This window comes from Trichosurus vulpecula, chromosome 7 (assembly GCF_011100635.1).
Source record: "Trichosurus vulpecula isolate mTriVul1 chromosome 7, mTriVul1.pri, whole genome shotgun sequence".
Classification (NCBI taxonomy): Eukaryota; Metazoa; Chordata; class Mammalia; order Diprotodontia; family Phalangeridae; genus Trichosurus; species Trichosurus vulpecula.
This window is the reverse complement of record NC_050579.1, coordinates 3166986-3183184: the sequence shown is the minus strand read 5'-3', so window position 1 is coordinate 3183184 and position 16199 is coordinate 3166986. Positions and strand designations below refer to the sequence as shown.

Genomic DNA, 16199 nt, shown 5'->3' with positions numbered 1-16199 from the left:
GTTTTGCTTTCTTGCCATTTTTTCCAGAGAATTGCCTGAGAAAAATAGGGTGGGGACTGTTGCTGGGAGGGCCTTTTCCCCTTGTTTTCTTGGAAACAGCACCAAAGAAGTCCATTTTCCCCCCTGATTGCCCTATCATTCCTCTCCGTCTGACTAATGGAGGGCTAGAGATTGATAATCCACATTTCTCTTATACTAATGAATCTTTTGGGAATGAAACTCCTTTCATAACCAAAGTGGTGCTATTTTAAAAAGATAACAATGGAAGATGGTGGCTGGAAAGCAGAGACCAGCCTGAGCTCCCTACCGAGCCCCTCCAAAAACCTATAAAAAATGGCTCTGAACCAATTCTAGAACGGCAGAACCCACAGAATAGCAGAGGGAAGCAGGGCTCCAGCCCAGGACAGCCTGGATGGTCTCTGGGTGAGGTCTATCCCGCACGGAACTGGGAGCTGGGAATGGAGTGGAGCAGAGCCCAGCCTGAGCGACTTGGACCATCCAGACCAGAAGCCAGGCGGAGGGGGCCCTAGCGCCCTGATTCAGTGAGCTGCAGCAGTTACGAGACTTCTCAACCCACAAACACCAAAGACTGCTGAGAAGGTTAGTGGGAAAAGCTGCGGGAGTGCAAGGAGTTGGAGGTTCGGCTTCCAGCCCCGGGGGCAGCGGAGGTGGGGCAGCTACAGCTGCTGCTGCTTCCGGCTCCGGGCCCACCTGGTGGGAGGAATTAAGTGGCGGATCAGAGCAGGGGTGCACAGCCTGCTGAAGATCTGAGCCCAGTTCGGGTTGGGGGTCCTTGGGGAAGGAGCAGTGCTGGTGTGGCAGAGCTGGCACCTCCCCCCCAAACATGGAACATAGAACTCTGTAGTCTACAAGCAGTCATACCCCACTGAAAAACTCAAAGGTCAAGTTAGTTGGCTGGGATTATGGCCAGGCAGTGAAAACGCACCGAGACTCAGTCTCAGACTCTGCATTCTTTCTTTGGTGACAAAGAAGACCAAAACATACAGACAGAAGAAATTAATAAAGTCAAAGAGCCTACAACAGAAACCTCCAAGAAAAACATGAACTGGTCCCAGGCCATGGAAGAGCTCAAAAAGGATTTGGAAAAGCAAGTTAGAGAAGTAGAGGAAAAATTGGGAAGAGAAATGAGAAGGATGCGAGAAAACCATGAAAAACAAGTCAATGACTTGCTAAAGGAGACCCAAAAAAATACTGAAAAATACACTGAAGAAAACAACACCTTAAAAACAGATTAACTCAAATGGCAAAAGAGCTCCAAAAAGCCAATGAGGAGAAGAATGCCTTGAAAGGCAGAATTAGCCAAATGGAAAAGGAGGTCCAAAAGACCACTGAAGAAAATACTACTTTAAAAATTAGATTGGAGCAAGTGGAAGCTAGTGACTTTATGAGAAACCAGGATATTATAAAACAGAACCAAAGGAATGAAAAATTGGAAGACAATGTGAAATATCTCCTTGGAAAAACCACTGCCCTGGAAAATAGATCCAGGAGAGATAATTTAAAAGTTATTGGACTACCTGAAAGCCATGATCAAAAAAAGAGCCTAGATATCATCTTTCAAGAAATTATCAAGGAGAACTGCCCTGATATTCTAGAGCCACGGGGCAAAATAGAAATTGAAAGAATCCATCGATCGCCTCCTCAAATAGATCCAAAAAAGAAATCTCCTAGGAATATTGTTGCCAAATTCCAGAGCTCCCAGATCAAGGAGAAAATACTGCAAGCAGCCAGAAAGAAACAATTTGAGTATTGTGGAAACCCAATCGGAATAACCCAGGATCTGGCAGCTTCTACATTAAGAGATCGAAGGGCTTGGAATGCGATATTCCGGAGGTCAATGGAGCTAGGATTAAAACCTCGAATCACCTACCCAGCAAAACTGAGTATCATGCTCCAAGGCAAAATATGGATTTTCAACAAAATAGAGGACTTTCAAGCTTTCTCAGTGAAAAGACCAGAGCTGAATAGAAAATTTGACTTTCAAACATAAGAATCAAGAGAAGCATGAAAAGGTAATCAAGAAACAGAAATTGCAAGGGACTTACTAAAGTTGAACTGTTTTGTTTACATTCCTACATGGAAAGATGATGTGTATGATTCATGAGACCTCAGTATTAGGGTAGCTGAAGGGAATATGCATATATATATGTTTATGTATATATATAAGTGAATGTGTATGTATGTATATATCTATGTGTATATATATGTGTGACACAGGGTGAGTTGAAGATGAAGGGGAGATATCTAAAAGAAATAAAAGGAAATTAAGGGATGAGAGAGCACCATACTGAGAGAGGGAGATGGGGAGAGATAGAATGGGGTGGATTATCTCACACAAAGGTGGCAAGAGGAAGCAGTTCTGTGGGAGGAGGGGAGAGGGCAGGTGAGGGGGGAATGAGTGAACCTTGCTCTCATCAGATTTGGCCTGAGGAGGGAATACCATACATACTCAGTTGTGTATCTTACCCCACAGGAAAGAAGAGGGAGGAAGAAAAAAAAATAAAAGGGGGGGGATGATGGAGGGGAGGGCAGATGGGGGAGGAGGTAATCAAAAACAAACACTTTGGAAAGGGGACAGGGTCAAGGGAGAAAATTCAATAAAGCGGGATGGGTTGGAAAGGAGCAAAATGTAGTTAGTCTTTCACAACATGAGTATTATGGAAGGGTTATACATAATGATACACATGTGGCCTAGGTTAAATTGCTCGACTTCTTAGGGAGGGTGGGTGGGAAGGGAAGAGGGGAGAGAATTTGGAACTCAACGTTTTAAAATCAGATGTTCAAAAACAAAAAAAAAGTTTTTGCATGCAACTAAAAAATAAGATACACAGGCAATGGGGCGTAGAAATTTATCTTGCCCTACAAGAAAGGAAGGGAAAGGGGGATGAGAGGGGAGGCGGGTGATAGAGGGGAGGGCTGACTGGGGAACAGGGCAACCAGAATATACGCCATCTTGGAGTGGGGGGGGGAGGGTGGAAATGGGGAGAAAATTTGTAATTCAAATATTGTGAAAATCAATGCTGAAAACTAAATATGTCAAATAAATAAATTTAAATTTAAAAAAAAAGATAACAATGGTCCCCATCAGTTATCAGTGCAGGGCTGGCTGGCACACCTCTGGGGGAATAGCTCTTCCAAGCCAAGCTCCTTCCCAGCTGTGGGGCACCAAACCTTCTCCAAAGCTGGTTTCTTAGAAACAAATGAAAGTGATGTTCGACAAACCTGTAAGTTACAACAATAGCTGACGCTTTCAAGATTAATAGCAGCTGTGTGACCCTAGCCTACTCACAAGAAGCTCTTGAATCTCAATTTCTTCATTTTCAAAATGGGGCTAATGATGATATGGCTTCCTGGAAGGGAGATCGGGGTTGGGGGGTGATTTAAAGGAGTGATGCTGGTAAAACTGCTCAGCAAGGCTTCCATTGCTTTAGAAATGTCAGTGCTCTTGCCATTCAAGTGTCTGGCTCCCCAGCGGCTTCTTGATCCTTCCAGATAAAGGAGCAAGATGAAATCTGATACTTTTTCCCTTTTTCCTGCTCATTTACTCTTAGATAGAGCACATATTCTTGCCCTTTCTAGCTTTGGTCCAGCCAAGCTGGACTCCCCTGAACTTGGCATTCTCTTAAACTTCTTTGGGTTTTTCCACAAGCTGACACACACACAGCAACAAAGATGTACCTCCTCACCTCCACTTCGACCAATCTCTGGCTTCTTTAAGGCTCAGGTTACTAGTCACCTCCTATGGGAAGCCTGCCCGATGCCCTTAGTTGTCAATATACTCTTCCTCAGTTTATTTTGTTTTTGTTGTGGTTCATCCTTTGTTATTGAAGAAGACCAAAGACATCCTGAAGGTGACTTGTGCATGAATGGGATGTAAGTGAGCCAGAGCTGTGCAGAGTCGTCAACCTCACTGTCTCCTCCAGAATGATTGAAGTCCAGAGGCAAGACAGAAGTCGAGATGCCTGGTGATAGCCAGGGATGCCGTGGATGGCCTGACTTTGAGTGTGTACATGCCCTATTTCCTAGTAGAACGCATGTATCTTGAGGGCAGGGCCTGGCTCTCATTTACTTTTTCTCTGTTTTTCTCAGATACCCAGCTAAATGCCTTGCTCCTCATAGACTGAACTGAATGGAATTGTCCTCTTGTCTTAATGCACTGGTTGGGTCTCAAATCTTTTCTTTCAAATTATTCAGTGAAGGGTTTGGTTCCTATTAAAGGAATTTCACGTATTAGGCAGTTCTTGGAAGGACATATGGTCATGGGAGGGAACAAGTGGAGGTCTGGAAAGTGAATAAGGTGGGTCCTGCAGGGGATGCCAATCTAGATTGTGAAGGGACTTGAGTTCCTTCCAAATAAGGATCTTTGAATGACCTGGGGATGCTTATTCTGAAGAATGGAAAACTGGAGGCCATTGATTTAAGTATCTGAAGGGCTGCTGTGTGCAAGATGAAGAAGGCTTGTTTGACTTTACCCTAGAAGGCAAAACTAGGGGTAATCCATGGAAGTGACAAAGATGTCAATTTAGGCTGGATGAAAGGAAAACTTCGATATGCAAGAGTAGTCCCAAAGTGGAAGGCATGGCCCCTCACTGGAGGGCTTCAAGCAGAGGCTGATCTTTGGTTGGGGAAGCTATTGTGGGGTTTTGTGTCCAGGTGTGGAGTGACACTAGATGCTCAACCCACCGGGAGACCCGAAACCTGAAGAAGTCATTCCAGCTCTGGTCCTTCCTGTCTAGGGAAGGAGGCATAAGCTGGTCTGGCTTGGTGGCATCATGGATAGAGTGCTGGACCTGGAGTTAGGGACACCTGGGTTTGAATCCTCCCTCAAATACTTACTTGTGGCATGACCCCTGGCAAGTTAATTCCCCTCTCTGGCCTTAGTTTCCTCAGCTGTAAAATGAAGGGGTTGCACTTGATGGCCTCTAAGCACTATTCCAGCTCTAAATCTGTGACCCTATAAAGCTAGCCTGGGGCTTATTCCTAGGAATGATGTGGAGCAGAGGAACTTGTAGGATCACAGATCTTACAGTGTCAGAGCTGGAAGGTACCTTAGGAATCGTTTAGTCCAACTCTCTGATTTGATGGAAGAGACTCGAAGGCCCAGAGAGGTTGGGACTCGCCCAGTGAAGTAAACAGAACCAGGAATGGAGCCCAGGTCTTCTGACTCAAAATTTCCCATTGTCTCAGGTTTCTTCCTGGATCTGCAGCCAATTTCCTTTTGATCGATCTTCCCTGAAGGCTTTTCCCTATTCTACCTCCACCCTCATCTTTCCCTGGCCAAACATGTCTTCTTTTAACCTTCCCCTTTACCTCTGACCTGAGCCACCTGGATGTTTTATGTTTGAAAAGAAACATTATTATTTTAGCACATTATGTTTGCCCCAGACTGTTGGTAGCCTGTTCTGACACCCTAGAATGCACCCATTTCCCCTCTACATGCTTATTCTCTTTAATGATAAATTCCTAAAGTGAGTGAGCTGTTGGAATGTGCCCTTATTGTTCATAGAAATATGCCTGCTTAAAGACACATTGTCCCCTGCTAGAATATATATTTGAATTTGCAGAATAATTCCTCAAGCTTTATTTTTGGTTGTGTTTGAGTGTGTGTCTACACACAAGTCAACCTTGCCATGGGCTGAGTGTTTCTACTTTTTGTCAGGGGCAACATAGAGCATCTCACATCCTACTGTCAAGGTGGGTCCCAGACTGTAAAAATAGGGTGAGTTGGGAGGTTGAGACCAGACCTGTGGCTAGTAATTTTGGCTCCTGGGGCAGCCCCATGTCTGGATCAACAAACATGAAAGTTCTCTCAAGTCAGTTTTGTAGTTTATGATGTGGTCATAGTTGAAGAAGGAATTCAGTTGAGAGGAACGGGAAATTACTGACTATAATAACTACTCTGTGCTTGTAACCCTTCGTGGTACTGTAGTTGCTTTGCATAGAAGAGGATAAAGTAAGTCACATCACTCCTCTTTCTATGTCCTATTCCTACTGTTTGCTCTTGACAGCAGCACATCTGAATGCCTGGCCCCTACTTAGATGTCACTTATGAGCTGGGTGATGGTGAGGGGCTAGTCACTTAACCCTTCAGAGCTTCTCCTTCCTCATCGGTTAAATGCGGATTATAATACTCACGTGAGTGAATTTCCTTGGTGAATTCAACTTCATGAATCTGCATGTGCACTCTTACTCATTCTGTCACCAAGAGGTGGTATGGAGTAGTGGATAGAGTTATGAAGACCTGGGTTCAAGTCCTGTCTCTCCCATATAGGAACAGAGATTTGGATCTAGAAGGCACCTCAGAGGACATACTGAGGAACTTGAGGCCCAAGAATATAAAGAAGCTTCTACAAGGTCACAAAGTAGTGAATACTAGATCTGGGATTGGAAATTGGATCATAGGAACATAGCAGGAAGGGGACTGGCCCTAGCAATGATGATGAAATTCCTTCCACAAATGCAGGTCACCACCTTCTCTGCAACTTGTAGTCTCAGAGAACTGTCTAAAGCACCTCAAGTTTGAGTGACTTGTCCAGGGTCACAGAGCCAGTATGTGTCAGAGGTGAGGCTTGAACACAGCTCTTCCTGCCTGTGAGTTAGCTCTCTACTCATTATTCCTCACTGCTTCTCAATAGGATACATTTAGTGCTAGAAATGAACTCAGGGACCAGCTAGTCCAATCCCATAATTTTATAGATAAAGAGAAGGTAGATGATCTGCCCAAGGTCAAACAAGTACTGTGAGAAACAAGATTTGAACCCAGGTCCTATGCCATGGGAGCCAATATCTCTGATTCCAAATCCATCACCCTTCCATTACTGCCTGTTTGACCTGGAGCAGATCATTTAACCTCCCAGAGTGCCAGGCAACTGCCCAAGATGAATTGCCCATTTATGTCTGCGAAGGAAATTTCCACAAGAGGAATTCCCCACCTCACTGAGATGGAACCTTTGGAAATATGACATCACAGAGATGTTTTGAAGACAGGTTTGCAAATCTCAAGAGGACCATGTACATTTGAGTGCTTATTTAGCTATTTATTTAATGAGCCTTAATTAGGGCCCTCTCATATGTCATGTACTGTGATGGTTACTGGGGATACAAAGATGAAAACAGACTTGCAGCTGACTCCAATCTCACATTCTATGGACACATCCTTCCAAGAAATCTTGTAGTATAGTGCCAATTTTGAGGAGAGCTGTGAGTGCTCTGATTTGGGGCCTCTCTGTAACCAGTTTCTCCTGCCAATGAAGAGCAATACCTTTCCTTCAGCTTAGTCTTAAAGCGCTGTCTTCCATCACTCTCCCATCAAGAGGTTAAGGGATTTGCTCAGGGCCACACAGGGTGACACAAGATCACACAGAGGTGGGGCCCTGAGCCCAGCTTCCTGAGCCCAAGGCCAGCTCTCCAGTCACCATGGCACTACCTCCAATGATGATGATGATGACCACTGCTTGCTATTATTATTATTATTATTATCTCATGGTTTTATTCCCTTTGGCTTGTATCAGTCCTTCACATCTCCCTGGATTTCCATTTGTCTCTTGGTTCCGGCTCCTTTCCTGGCCAGGCCATCCTAGCCATAACCCTCTGCTCCACTGTGGCATGGCAAACCCAAAGCTGTGGAGGAGAGCTGCCAGTCTGCCCTTTTATAATCCTTGTATGTCCTTGTCTCTTTATTTGATGGACTTTCTATAAAAGCTCTGTCCATGATGAAAATGACATCACTGTCAACACACTAAGGGAATGCCTCATGAAAGTTAGTCCCAAAAGTAAGCCATTATGTATTTTGAAAAATGAAAAATCCCTTCCTAGCCTACCTGCTATGGAATTCTGATTTTTCATGAATGATCTTTGACTTCCAGGTTAAGCTCACCCATGGGGCAGTAGGAAGAGGGATGGGGGCATGGCATGCCATGATCCTTATGATGGCCCTCCTTCTGCTCATTTTTTCCTTATCTATAAAAGACAAATAGTCTTCTTCACATCTTTCCACAGATGGCTCTTGAATACTGGTCTGGAACCCTGTTTGGAAAACAATGATTGTTTCCAGGACAACACCCAGAATGTGCCATGAAATGATTCTGTATGGGGAGGTCCAGGTGAGCTGGAAATTGGAATTGGATGAATGGTAATTGAAAACAAGGAAGCATTGTCTCAAGAAATCAAATACAATGATTTTGGATGTTTTAGGCTCATAGGAAACTCTGGACTGTAGTACACATACACACAGAGCCCATTTGCTTTCCTCAATGCAGAAATGAAAAATGAACCACTGGCAGAAATTTGTTCTCTGTCTCCTTTTGGAACAAGATGGGCACCACCCTGAACAAAGTTTGAAGTTCCCTCAGTGGGATGAGTCACATTTGGATGGAGAAGACTGTCTGAGAGCAAGATGCCTTCTCAGAAATGTGAAACCGTTTCATGGTAGAGTGATAGGCAACCTTAGGAATGGAAATCCAGGTAGAGACCAGGGAATAGGCAAAGTGATCTCACAATTCCCACTTGGGTCACATCTAAAGAAGCTGTTAGGATGGTTTCTAATATATGAATGACATAAACTTGCAATTTGCAATCAGAAAACTTGAGTTTATGTTGCTTTGTGCTTGTTAAAGTGTAACCCTTCCAACCAATCAACTAACCAGTCAATTGACTAATCAACATTTATTTTGGTACCTAACACAATCACCTCATTCCAGGCAAGCTCTAATTTTGCTGGAGGTATAAAAAAGAGAAAAACCACAAGTACTTCTTTCCTTAGGGAGATTACATTCCACTTTTGAAATGCTGCCCAAAATTTTGAATGTAGCTAATACTGTTCTGGAAAATTTTTAAAAGATTAAGAGAATCCTTATCTCTGTGGGCCATTGCTAAGAGGGGTAGCACTTTTGCCCTTTAGCAAGGTTGAAATCAGGTTAGGTGGGGTGGGCTCCATAGCTCTGCTTCAAGATAATGTTCAGGTTGTACCTTATACCTCCCTGAATCTCTCTCTAGCCCCTCTGTTGGGTAGAGACTCCATTTTCCCACCACATTACTGTGTATTTAAAATCATAGATTTCAAATTGGAAGGGTTCTTAGAAGTCATCTAGTCCATCCCACTCTATTGACAGATAAGAAAGTCAACACCCAGGAAGGTGGTAACCTACAGATGATTCCTAGCTCTGTTGTCTTTGCTGATATCCAGTCTTACATCTTCAATCGCCTAATGGACATCTCAAACCGAACATTCTTTAAATGCTTTAAACTCAGTGTGTCCAAGAGAGGATTCAGTCTCTTTTCTCCCACACCTCCTCTCTTTTTAACTTTCCTATTGAGGATACCACCAGGTTTACAAACTGGGAGCCATGTTCAACTTACCTCACATATCCAGTTTGTCACCAAATTTTGTTATTTCTGCCTTTACAATACGTCTCATATCCAGCCTCCCCCCCCCCCCATTTACAGAGAAACCATCCAGGTGCAGGGTCTCCTGATCCATCACCGGTAGCCTGCTGGGTTGATCTCTGAGTTCTCCAACCTTTTCACTCTACAATCCACCCTCCATTCAGTTGCCAGAGTGATCTTTTTAAAGGACAGGTCTGACTATATCATCCACCCTACTCAATAAACAATAATATCTCCTTTTAATTTACAGGATCAAATATAAAATCCTCCATTTGGCTTTTAAAGCCCTTCACAATCTTATCTTTTATTGTCTTCACATATTGACTCCCCTCCATGTATTCTGCGATCCAGTGAGGCTGGTCCCCTGACTGCTCCTCACACATAATATTCCATCTCTGTTTCCTGGTTGTCTCTCAAGCCTGGAACTTTCTCCCTTTTCCCCTCTGCCTCCTGGCTTCCCTGGTGTCCTTCATAATTCATCTCAAAGTCTGCCCTCTGCAGGAGGCCTTTCCCTATTCCCTCCCATGATGCCATTCCCCACCCCCAACCTCTAACCCACTGATGGTAGAACATGTAGTTCACCTTTTGAAGGTAGAGACTATGTAATTTTGCCTCTGTATCCCTAGCACCATAGACACTTAAATGTGTATTGAATTGAGAACATAGAAACGTGGCCTTGGCAGGACAGATCAGCAGGGAATCAACCGATCAAGTTGACCAGCCAATCAATCAGGACTTATTAAGCTCCTCCTCTCTGCAGGGCTTTGGGAAACAGACACTTGAGTGAATCCATCTTTGCCCTCATTGAGTTTGCATTTTATAGGTAACAATATGGGAACATCTGAGACTTGGCAAATAGTCAAACACACTGGCCAAGGAATAGAAGGGAGTCTAGAAGAGTGCGTAGTTGAGGTTACGGAGATCCCACGTTCAGCAACAGACAGAGGTAGATGGGCAAAGCATGGCTTCAGCATCAGGGAGTGTACAGAGGTCCAGTATTATAAGAAGTCGATATCTAGGAGGTTCACTAGTGGCCCTTAAGGAATTTTCCTGCAGCTAGGTGGCCTGGTGGGTGGAGGTACTGGACTTGGAGTCAGGAAGCTGAATTCAAATCCTGATCCATACAATTACCAGCTATGTGATTGGGGCCAGGTCACTGAAACACTATTTGCCTCATTTGTAAAATGGGGATAATTATATCACTTACCTCTCAGGGTTAGTGTGAAGATCCAAAGAAATAATGTATGGAAAGTATTCTCTAAACTTTGAAGTGCTCTGTAAGGGTTGGATATTGTTAGGGCAATAGCATAGAGTAGTCAGGGAAGTCTGGGAACAGAACAGAGGCAGAGTTCAAGACTCTCTTTTGGGAACCAGGAAAAGCTGAGAGCAGGTCAATTTAGTTCAATTTAGCAAGCATTTATTAAACACCTACTATGTGCTGGTCACTGTGCTAGGTGCTGGGGCTACAGAGACAAAAATGAAATGGTCCCTGCCCTCAAGGAGCTACCATTCTACTGGAGTCAGGTGGATGGTGAAGAGTGAGAGGGGGAAGGATCCCTAATATTCACAGACCTTAGGGCCCTCCCAATCCCAAATCTTTGGATCTATGATCCCTTGATCTCTGGATAATAGAATTTAGGAGCTAATGGGGACTGAGAGGGAATCCAGGAAAAAGCATTATGGGAAAGGTGAGGAGATGGAAGACTCTGTCATTGGGAGTTGAAGAAGAGGAATATTCAGAAAAGCAGAGAAGGGAAAGAGGCACATTGACATGGGGCATGGCCTACATGGATGCATGGAGGCAGAGGAGACAAACTCAAGCCCAAGAGCTAGCAGTCTGGTTTGACAAAAATTGGATCTGTGGGAAAGGAAGCATTGACAGTGAGGCTGGAAAGGAAGGCAGGTGTCAGACTTTAGAGGGTTTTAAATGCCAGGCTGGGAAATGTAGAGTTTATCTGAGAAGCTATAGGGAGGTAGGGAAGGCTTTTGAGCAGGGGAGCTCCAGGGACAGATTTACATTTTCAGGAGATTATTTTGGAAGCTAGGGTAAGGATGCATTAGAGGGATGAGAGAACAAAGGTAGAGAGAATCTACCAATAGGCTGGGCAAGAGCTGATCAGGATCTGGCTCAGGGCAGCGGCTATATGAATAAGAAGGATGTGCTTTGGAAGGTTCTTTCTTTGGAACTAGAATTCAGCACAGGGCTCCAGCTACTGGAAGCAGGAAACAGAACCAGGGTGGGACTTTTGCTGACTTGAGACTTGGACCCAGGAATCCTCATGTTTGTCACACCCTAGGGGCCGAATGGATTCCAGAGCCTAAGGTGGGACTGAGCCTTGAAGTGGGTGTTAATAGACTCCAGCTGCAGGGACTTAAGGAACCCAAGAGCTGGGAGCCAGGAGAGTTGTTAGAGCTAGAAGTTTGTTTTGATTCAATAGTGAATGTGACATGGCTTTGAAAACATCCAACGTGGTCCCCAAGTGTCCTCCTGGTCCCTGAAAGGTCACCGGAGTCACTGAAAGTTGTTTCCAGCTCTGCAATAGATGGACTATGGCTATCACTTACAGGCACCACACTAGTCAGAGGGACCTGGGCAAGCTAGAGTGAATCCAGAAGTGGGGAAGGAAGGTTTAGGAGGGAAGAATGCTTACAGGAAGTAGGGAGAGCTTTCTTGGAGCCAAGGAGAAAAGCCATGGTGGCTGTGATCAAACATCTGAGAGGCTGAAGACCTGGACTTAGCCTATGGAGCTCCAGAGGTCAGAACCAGAAGCAACGGAAAATGGTTCTTATTCCCTCCAAAACCAGAAAGAAACTCCTGTTTGATTTCTCAACTGTCGAGCTTCCTCCATTTGGTTCCCATAACATGGCTTACACTTTACTCCCCTCTATCCACTCAAAGATCTTGCTGCTCCTCACCTTCGACCCTCTACCTCCCACCTCCCTACTTTGGCACTGGCTCCCTATCCCAACGTCTGGAATTGCCTCAGCTTGATCTGTGGCTCTTGGTTCATCCTTGAATCTCTTCAAGACTCAACTCAAATCTGACTTTCTTCAGGAGGCCTCTATTAGTGCCTCCAGCTATGAGGACCTTCCCCTTTTGTATCTGCTATGCATTTATCAATACTTAGTGATGCTCATGCTGGCTTCCCTATTTGAATATAGGCTTCTTAAGGGAGGACAAATCATGCTTTTTTGGTTTTCGTATCTATAGGACTTAGCATAGTGCCTGTACACAGTAGGCAATTAATAAACTCTTGTTGGGTTTATTGATGATATGGGGGGCAAATTCCAATGCAATTTAATGAAGAATTATCTTACAATTTGAACCATCTCAGAGTGGAATGATTTACCTTGTGCAATAGTGGGCTACTTTCAATGGAAGGCGAATATTTATCCTACATGGTATGGAAAGGATTCCTGCCTTAGTTGGAAGGATGGTTAGCATGATGGAGAGCTTGATTTAGAATCAAAAGATTTTAATCCCAGCTGACCACTAATGAGACCTATGTCCTGGAGCAAGTTTGACCTCCATGGGCCTCAGTTTATCAGGGAGATAAAGGGGCTGGGACAGATAAATATTTAGCTTCCTTTCCATTTTAAAATCTATGGTGCCCAATGACCTTCAAGGCCACTTCCAACCTCAACATACTATGAAACAAATAGGAACACTGATGCCCCATTTGGGAAGCCCTGAATTGCTCTAGCCATTCTAAAAAGCAATTTGGAATGATGAAAAGAAAATTAATAAATAGAGCGTGGCCTTTGACTCAGTGACACCCTTACTATGCACATACCCTGCAGAAATCAAAGAAAGAGAAAAGGACCCTATGCACAGAAGTATTTGTAATTTCATTTTATGAGGTCAAAGAACTAGAAATGAAGGGGGGTGCCCACTAATTATAGGATGGCTGAGCAAATTATGGTACATCAGGGTAAGATAACATTCTTGTGCCTTAAGAAACAAGGAGGGGAATAATTTCAGAGAAACCTTGGAAGACTGAGATGAACAGATGTGGACTAAAGTGAACAGGAGCAGGAGAACAATTTATATTCTAACATCAATATGTTATGAAGGAATAAATGTGAAAGATTTAGGAATTCTGATCAATAAAGTAGTCAACCATGATCCTAGGAAACTGACAAAAAGAAACATTGCTTACCTCATGGAAGAGAAATGATGGGACACAAGGAGATACATATTTTTTGAATGTGGCCAATGTGGGGCTTTGTTTTGCTCTTCTATGCTCATATCATACAAAAATTCCCTTGCTCCCTCCCTCCTTTCCTTCCTCCCTCCCTCCCTCCCTTCCTTCCTTTTCTTTCTTTCTTTCTTTCTTTCTTTCTTTCTTTCTTTCTTTTTCTTTCTTTCTTTCTTTCTTTCTTTCTTTCTTTCTTTCTTTCTTCCTTCCTTCCTTCCTTCCTTCCTTCTTCCCTCTTCTTGCCTTTCTCTCTTCCTTCTCTTAGTCCTTTCATCCTGGTGGGAGAAGATAGGAGGGATTTTAAAAATGCTTGATAATTGAAAAAAAAACATTTTTTAATAGAAAGAGTAAGAAAGTCTCATTATTATTTTGGGCAGCTAATAAGAGCTTGCATGCATTTCAGTTTGATTTCCTGTTTTTTTTTAGCTTTAGTGTAGTGGCTAGAGAGCTCAGCTTAGAGTTAGGAAGACTGGGCTCCAGCCCAGTTTCTGACACAGGCTATCAAGGTGACTGAGGGCCAATCCCTCACCTGCCAGGGCTGTGGCTGCTCTTTTGGAAGCTAAATGACAGATGAGGCTTTGTTCTGCATTGGTACAAGGAGCTTTCTTACCAGGAGATCCCTGCAGCAGTGAAATTAAAGGTCCTAATTTAATTCAGTTTTAATTAAATTAAAAATCCAGAAGGAGTCCACTTCATATCTTGCCTGGGGCTAGTCCTGAGCTATTCAGATCCTGCTTCAGCTCCAAAGGAACAAAGTCCTAGTGCATTGGGGCAAGAAATGGATAGGTATGGGCCTTATTTTGAGCTTGAGTCTGGAATAACTCCCAGAGTCTCTAAGAGGTAGGAAGGACCAAGACTATCTGCTGGCATCTGATGGGGCCTGGAGATGACAAGAACTCTCCTGAAACCCCTCCAAAGACCACTAGTTCCATAGCCTCAAGGGTCCCAAGCATTTTCCAATGGGGCCAAGATGTTTTGAGCACAACTAATTTCTTTCATGGACAGATACACCCATTCTTTCCAGTTGGGACCTAAGATTAGAGAGATGGTGGGATTCTAAGGCCAAGCTTCATTTAGGAGGCCCTCTACACTGGTCGCCTTCATTTGCATGGGAGTTAAGATGGAAGAGGGCAATCTGAATGAAGAAGTCTTAGGCTCCAACTCTGGGCAGAAAGTAGGTGGGAGAAAAGCAAGGAAGTCATTGGCTAACTTTTCCCTACCAGTGAGAGGGAATGGATTGGTGGGGGGAGAATGGGGACAAAAAGACAAACTTTCCCCTTATTCCTTTGTAGAGTTGGTGATAAACACTGATAGAATAGGACAATGGTACAATTTGAGGGGCAATAAGACCACTATCCCCAAATATTTTCTCTCCTCATAAAAGAGACTCAAGTTCAGAAGCAAATAAATGCTCCTTAATAGGGGTAGGGTGCTTTAATCTGTAATTTATAGCTTAATGTAAATAGTAACTGTTTCTCTTTTAGCCAGCAATCCTGAGGAGATTCCCTTCCCAGTTTGATTTTTTCTTTTATTAAGGGGCCTATTCACTTAATGGGCATTGCCTCACTCAAAATGAGAACCTAAAAAGACCTTAGCTTAAATAAAAGGACCAGGGTCTCTCAATGCATCCTGGGCCATCTCCAGTCATCCTGATCCAATACCTGGCCACTGGACCCAGATGGCTCAGGAGGAGAAAGTGAGACTGGTGACTTTGCACAGCCCTCTCTCACTCAATTCCAAGTCAATTGCAAGTCATGGCACAATCTCCCCAATGTCATGGTCCCCTTTGAGAATGAAGGACAAATTACAACCACAACTTTAGTGTGAATTGGTTCTATCTAAACTTTGCCCTTCATGCCTAGCTGACATTGTCCCCATGGAGAGAAGGGAAGATTTGAGGGTGGGGGTGCATAGGGGGAGCTATGAGGGGAGCACAAACCCTGAAGGAGAGAAGGCCAGCTTCAGGAGGCAGAGGACAGATGAAGGAATGAATTAAGTACCCATTTCAATGTTTTCTGGAGGAATGGCCCTTCTTTCCCTCCAGGGCATCCCCAGGATTCCCTGCTTTACTGGAGGTCACCCATTATATGCATGGAGGAAAGCTTTCCCTGCTACAAATTGTTCCCTTTTATCGAGGCCCAAAGCAGCCTCTTTAGCATCCACCCATTGCTTCTGGCTCTGCCCTCTGGGGCCAAGTACAACAAGGCTTGTCTGGTCCCTCTTCCACGGAATAGCCTTTCAAGTATTTCAAGAGACTGTGCTTTAGAGAATTTTTGTTTGTTTCTTTTGCAGAGGGAGAAGCTGAAACATCCAAGTAGAAGATGGGCTTTTGTTGTTCAGTCATGATGTCTGACTCTTCCTGACCTCTTCTGGGGTTTTCTTGGCAAAGATCCTGGAGTAGTTTGCCTTTTCCTTCTGCAGCTCATTTTACAGATGAGAAATAATAAAAGGAGAATAATGTGTAGTCCTGGCTATGACAATTAGACTCCTGGGCTTGGAGCCTGGAGAACCTGTTCTGGAACCCCACCTTAGTACTTGTGTGACCACAGAAAAGTAGTTTAATCTCTCTGACCCTCAGTTTCTTCATCTCTAAAA

At 44.0% G+C, this 16199-nt stretch overlaps 1 long non-coding RNA gene across 1 annotated transcript in view; it reads left to right on the top strand.

The window, feature by feature from the left end:
- The window catches only part of LOC118855810, a 33271-nt gene extending 17277 nt beyond the window's left edge, over window positions 1-15994 (top strand). The window contains exons 2-3 of the long non-coding RNA XR_005010814.1: window positions 8020-8123; window positions 15897-15994. This is a non-coding gene — a long non-coding RNA (uncharacterized LOC118855810). The remainder of the gene's footprint in view (window positions 1-8019; window positions 8124-15896) is intronic.
- The last annotated feature ends 205 nt before the right edge of the window (window positions 15995-16199 follow it).